Here is a 7263-nt window from a genome sequence, read left to right as displayed (position 1 = left end):
GGGTTTATAATGTATAGGAGGGAGCAATCGTGGTACACAAGGTGCCCCAACCTTGATTTTTCCACCCTTATTTATATGCCTTTTGCCATTTTATGATTTTCTTTGATTAACAGCTCGGGGCTCAAGGGGCAAGAGCATGATGCATAAGATATAGCAGTGAATACCCCCTTTTAAGGTAGAGCGGTTCATTTCCCACCAGAGGTTGGAATAATCATGGGTTCCTATATGATGAAAGAGGCTCATTGAACTTGTAGGAACCAGGGTGATGGCCATGATGATGGGGTAGAGCTCATGTATTGGATTTTGCCCACGTGCTAAATGTGTCTGTCCCGGCCATCTTTTGCATTTTGTGGTACATTTTCCTGTTAAATGTGGCCAAACCTTTGGGGCATCATTCTAGGCCTGACCCAAGGTGTGGGCAAGGAGAAGGGGAGAGCTAGCCCTATGTGGACCAAGTGGAGGAATGTGGACCCAGTTGAGAGAAATGATGAGGCTGGGAGATGGAGGCCTCCAAAACGATTCTTTAAAAAAAAAAATTGCAGACGGTTGTCAAAAAAAATCGATCTTGACTCAAAAAAATTCAATTTTTCTTCTAGAATGAGGACGACTCCCCAAATTTACTCGATTTTGTAAACCCTAGTCGTCCATATCTTCACACAAAGAAAGGAGGGTTTAATAGTAAAAAGTGGGGATTTTATTCCAAGAAAAATCTTGATTTTGTCTTTAATGCCCAAAAATCCACCTGCAAGCAAATTTATGCCAGGTGTAGATCTACAAACAAAATGATTATAAAGTAGATCCAAGATAAAACCCTTGTTCTATAGCTAGATCTCATGAACAAAAAATGAAAATAAAAATAAATAAAATAAATAAATAAAAAATCCAAGAGATAGGTATATACGAGAAAAATGAATTCTATATACAATGGTTATAAAATATTTACAAAAAAAAAATATTAACAAAATTATAGGAAAATATTTACAAGATAAATTTATAAAAGTTACAAGCAATAAGCTCTAAATTCATAGATTTATCAATGAAAGTTCTTTAAAATAAGTGAGAGATTTAATTTTAAAATGAGTGATCTTTGTAGAGCAAAAGACAAGAAACTCCCTTCAATGCAATCTCGTTGATAAACCTTTGAGATGTCCCATTTTAGGTTTTTCAGTCCTTGTTCCTCAAGTAGTTGGTTGGTTCACCTAAAACTTCCTTAAGTACTCGAGATTTTATTAAAATAAAATAAAAATTCTACACATTCGAAAAATATTTGTTAGATCCACAGAGATTTGGATAGCATAGTGATAGATGTTGATTTAAGGTAGCATTGGATGTGCTCTAGCCACGAAATTTGGTGGGGAGGCTAAGCCACATGAGATCTCCAATACCCAGAAAGGGTTTGGGCAGAGTTTGGGTAGATTCTAAATAGTTTAGGAGATATTAGAATAATTAATATTTTTAATGGAGTCACTTAGGGAAATTAAAATATTAATGTGAATTAATATAAAACTGTGTTAGAATGGTCCAAAAGTCATGGATCAAGCCAGATCTAATCTTAGCCATTGATTAGGGACTTAATCTGAGTCGTTGATCTATCAACAAGAAAAGTATAAGAGGAGGCTTGAGGGTCACTTGCAGAACACACCAAGAGATCAAGAGTTCGACTTTTTGGGGCTGGGTTTGTTGAGAAAGTTGAGAGTGATTTGGAGTTGCAGCTGAGGGGCAGTGAATACAGAAGCAGAGAGGCAGAGATAGAGCCGGGGGGATCAGCGTAGCAGCCGAGAACGCTGACGCGGAGGGCAGAAATCGGAACTGCCGAGAACAGCCGACACTGATGGGAACTGCCGGAACTACCAGGAACAACCGGGAACTGCCGGAACTGTCGAAAAGCTAACCCAGAGGGCAGAAGAGGCTGACACAGTCCCTAGAGGCCGACGCTGGGGTTTTCTGTGGGGCAAATTGGAGATGAGGAGCTACCGGGGTGTTTATCTAGTGTTTCAGCTAGAGCATCTGTCTCCGAAGGAGAGGTACAACTGCTGAGATTTTTCTCTGTTGTGTGAGCTGGATTTGGCACCCAGATTGTATTCTGAAACTGCTTAATAAATCAAACCCTCAGATAGTTGCACCAGTTTTCCTGCATTAGGTTTTTCCAAGGACATTATTCCAAAAATAACGATGTCATTTGTGTGCTTCTTTTTGTTTCCTTCAGTTGATGATATGTAATGTGTTGAGCATGTACTTGTGTTTATTTTCAGTATTTACATGGTAAATAACTTGTTAATTAATCAGAACAAGTAGAAAGGAATAAATCAAAAAGTACATGGAGGGTTTCTAATTGTTAGACTTAGAAACTTCAACATGGTATCAAAGTGTCGTTGCAGATCACAGGAGAACTGAGGACATCAGCGGAGCAGAGCAGCAGAAGAAAACATGTCCCGAGTGACAAAAGTTGTTCCTAGTAGCAAAACAGCAAGGAAAGGGTGATGCAGTGCCTGCGTCATCAAGTTTGAACCAAGAAGAGGCTGCGCAGAGGCTAAGGGAGGCAAAGAGCCACACAGAGGCCAAGAGGGCTGACGTAGTTGGCTTAGGGAGCTAGTTTGTCGGTGTTGGGACTGTGCAGAGCCTAGGAGCTCTCACCCCTATGCTCTCACCTTTAGGTTGGTGGGGTTTAGGAGGCTATGGATAAGTTGCAGAGTGGAGCTGGTGGGGCACTGTTGTCAGAACAGTACCTAACAGGGCAAGGCCAAGGAGGAGGGAGTTGCTACCAAGGGTTTTTAGCCGAGAAATCCAGATCAGTGGTGCAGTTGCACAAACGATCAGAGTAGGGGGCATCTCGACATTGGCAAAAGGATTTTCAGGAGGGAAATCGAGGCTTAGAGGGAGTCACATCGAGAACTTCCACGAGGGAAGTAGAAGAGCAACGAAATGGCACTACATGGAGTAAGAGACCAAGACAGACTGGACGGAGCCTCAAACTTCGTAGTTTAGAAGACCAGAATCTTATCCTGTAATTGACCGAAATCGTGTCAAGCACTTCACCTTGAAGACGATAGCGGTCCCAGTTGACCCAGCTGACACTGACAGGTATGAGGAAGCAATGGCGAGGGCCATGAGTATCATTCTTGACGAGGTCAAGCATCGTATAGTACCACATATTGCCGAGAAGAATACAGCACGGTTGATGTGGGAGGCCCTGAACAAGTTGTATCAGCATACTTCTGTGCAGTGGAAGATGTTCCTAGAAAATCAGCTACGGTCATACCAGATGCAGAAGGGAGAACAAATCAACACCTTCCTCAGTCGATTGAAAGAGATCTGAGATCAGCTGACTTCCATAGAGGCCACACCAGATCCAAAGTTGATGGTGAGAACAGCCCTGAATGCAGTCTCAGAAAACTGGGAGGTGATTGTGCAGAGCATACTGGGCAGGGCGACCCTTCCAGATTGGGAGGAAATGTGGGCGGCTCTTCACCAAGGAGAGATCAGGAGGGTGACCAAGACGGGAAGCAGCAGCAAGGGGATCAGAATCAAGAAGGAGGTGGATGTTACCCTAGCATCTGAGGGTAAGCAAGAAAAGCGGAAGAAGGAACTCTCCAAGGTCAAATGCTTCCACTGTGGGGAGCTAGGTCATTATGCGACCCAGTGTCTGAGGAAGAAGAGCAAGGGAGAGGCTTTCGAGACCAAGGCAACGCCAGCAAGGGCAGAGAAGGAAGTGGAGACAGACGATGTCTGTGTCATGAGTGCACACACACCACTTGAGCGAATGTGGGGAGACATCGAGCTGTAGTCAAGAGGACTACAGAAGATGGGGGGCAGGATACTCAAGGTACCCAACCTCTTAGATTATACCTGGCTATGGGAGCCCCGAAGAGGAGTAGCAAGATTGGTCGATGTCAGTAGAGACAGATGCGGATGGAGTGATAGAGAGAGCTACAGTGCAGAATTCCCAGGACAACGCGAGGCTAGTAGGCTGCAATAGTGCGAGAGGTATAGGAGTGTTACACCAATGCAAGATGGCACAGAGAGGTGTGCAATGGTGCGAGATGCAGGGAGTTATTGCAACAGCGCAGAGGTCAGAGAGGGAGCACTTGTCAGCAACGGAGGGAGCTTTAGCATCGAGAGTGTCTCTAGCCTGACAGAGATGTCAGAGTTGGGAGATTAGTTACTTATTTCTCAATTACTGAGTTGCAATGCAGCAATTAGCAGTGGCAGTGCTATGGGTAGCACGATGGAGCGTGACGAGAGGGGAAGCAGTGCAAACGCAGCAGTGGCAGTGGCAGGGCCATGGGCAACAGCACGGATGTGGAGGGACTTTTCATACAAATGCAGCAGTGGCAGTGGCAGAGCCATCGATGGTAGTAGGGGATGCAGCAGTACAGATGATGGGCAGCAGGCCTAGCATCAAGGACTAATGCCGGATGATCAAAGTAATACTCAGTGAGGAGAATTGCTAGAGCACAGTCCTCTAAGAGGGAGTGTGGATTTGGGATAGCATCAAATGTGCTCTAGCCATGAAATTTGGTGGAGAGGCTAAGGCACATGAGATCTCAAATACCCAAAAAGGGTTTGGGCATATTCTAAACAGTTTGGGAGATATTAAAATAATTAATATTTTTAATGGAGTCTCTATGTCTAAACATAGGGGAATTAATATAAAATTGTGTTAGAATGGTCCAAAAGTCATGTGGATCAAGCCAGATCTAATCTTATTTGTTGATTACGGCCTTAATCTTGGTCGTTGATTTGTCAATGAGAAAAGTATAAGAAGAGGCTTGAGGGTCACTTGGAGAACACACCAAGAGATCAAGATTTCGACTTTTTGGGGCTGAGTTTGCTGAGAAAGTTGAGAGAGTGATCTGGAGTTGCAGCTGAAGGGTAGTGAATATAGAAGCAGAGAGGCAGAGATAGTGCCAGGAGGATCAACGCAGCAATCGAGAAAGCTGGTGCAGAGGGCAGAAGCCGGAATTGTCGAGAACAGTCAGAATTGTCGGGAACTACCGGAACTGTCGGGAAAGCTGACGCAAAGGACAGAGGTCGGAACTGCCGGAACTGCCGGGAAAGCTGACGCAGAGTGCAGAAGCGGGAACTGCCGAGAACTTCCAGAACTGTCAAGAAAGCTGACGCAGAAGGCAAAAGAGGCTGACACAGTGCCTAGAGGCTAACATTGGGGTTTTTCGTGGGGCGGATTGGAGCTGAGGAGCTGTCGGAGTGTTTATCCAGGGTTTCAGCCAGAGCATCTGTCTCCGAAGGAGAGGTACTACTGCCGAGATTTTTCTCTGTTGGGTGAGCCGGATTTGGCACCGAGATTGTATTTTGAAACTGCTTAATAAAACAAACCCTTAGATAGTTGCATCGGTTTTCCCACATTGGGTTTTTCCGGGGGGACATTAGTCCAAAAACAACAATGTCATTTGTGTGCTTGTTTCTGTTTCCTTCAGTTGATGATCTGTAATGTGTTGAGCATGTACTTGTGTTTATTTTCAATATTTACATGGTAAATAACTTGTTTATTAATCAGAACAAGTAGGAAGGAATAAATCAGAAAGTATATGGAGGGTTTCTAACTGTTAGACTTAGAAACTTCAACAATAGAGGACTCTAAGGGTTTAATCAAAAACCAATAGATCTGCTCCACCTAATGTGTTTCTACAAATTTAAATAACGATGCAAGATAATTGTACACCGATGAATCTTCAAGAGCTAATGAAAATAACAAAATTATAACACTAATAGAACATAACCACAATATCAGAAAAAATTTACCACAAGAAGCTAAAGAAGAACACCATAAATTTGCCCCCAAAGTCTTTTATTATTATTCAGAAAATATTTAATATAGAGCTTCAAAGCCAAATTACTCAATCTAAAGATGTTACAATGAGGAGCCTCAAGCTCAATTTATAGAAAAATGAGATCTAGATCCCCCTCCAAACGAAAAACGGCTAGGTCCAAGGAAGTGCACAAATTTGACTTGATCCCGGAGAATAACAACTAGTTGAAGCTTGATCCATGTAGAATTTAAACTTGTCCCTTGATATGGAAGAAGAAATTCGAATTTGTTGAAGAAAGCTTTGATCTCGGTCCAAAAAACATTTTTTTCCAAATTATTCTCCTTGAAAAATCCCCCTTCAATTAACCACCATGGTCCAAAAGTTTGATTTTTCTTAAAAATATTTTTTTCCTTTGATATAGGTCCTCAAAAATATTTTCCAATTTCTTCCCCCGAAATTCTCTCATTCAATTTAACCACCTAGACCAAAAAATCGATTTTCCTTAACAAATTTATTTTTTCTGGTCCAAGAAATTTTTTATGTGATTTTTCTACCTTGTAAATGAGTCTTTCAAATTTAATCTTCCTCAGGAAGGTCTTCTTTTTCCAAAAATTCATTCTTTCACTTGGAGAGAATTTTATTTTCTCTCATCTTTTATTTTTTGACCAATTTCCAGCTAATGTTTTGTCATTTTTTGCCGAAAAATCAAAATAATGACTCTAGAGGGGTTTAAACACATTTTTCCACCTTCAAAGTGTGTCTAGATAGAAAGTTTGGGAGTTGAGGTGTAATTTTAAGTACTCATAACCCCTAGGCTTCTATAGGCAAAACATTTTACATCTTTACATGAAATATTACACAAAAATCCTGCTCGTAAGGGGAATTTTTGACAATTAAAAATTGACCTCTGGACTCAACCAAATTATGCGACACTTTACAGATGATCTAGTATGATAAAATACATAGACTCAATACACTAGGACTAACCTAAGATCTGACCATCGAATCCCACTCTAGCTTTGGGTTATGTGTGGGAGAAAAACTCAACCAATTATAAGGGTTTATAAAATACGAATAATTGGCAGAGGGTAAAAATCTCCCTAGAGTGAAACTCCTTGGTAAAAATCATAGTCTTAACTAGATTTTTTACAAGGCTTAATAAACATGCTAGAATCATTTTACAATCAAGGCCCATTGGGCTACAAAATTTGGATTTAAATTTTGATAAGTTGTTGAAGGATCGTGATGATCTTTGGCTACTTGACAACTCAACCATGATAGAATGCTTCGTAAAAATGGATGCCGCTATAGGGTAGTCGACACTGAGTGGTCAACAGGACTTAAATCTAGATGCCCCCAAAAAATTGATAGTCGGGTTATGGGTTTAGATAAATAAAATGATAATGATATCAAGTATTTTACCAAAGCAACCATTAATACTTGAAAGCTCAAACAAGTCTGCACGTTTCCATAACCAGCACAGCCATTAGAAACC

This window comes from Pinus tabuliformis, chromosome 1_1, assembly GCF_031772625.1.
Source record: "Pinus tabuliformis cultivar Carrire ecotype Pingquan chromosome 1_1, CPIR1, whole genome shotgun sequence".
NCBI lineage: Eukaryota > Viridiplantae > Streptophyta > Pinopsida > Pinales > Pinaceae > Pinus > Pinus tabuliformis.
The sequence above is the reverse complement of the archived record's forward strand: the minus strand, read 5'-3'. Positions refer to the sequence as shown.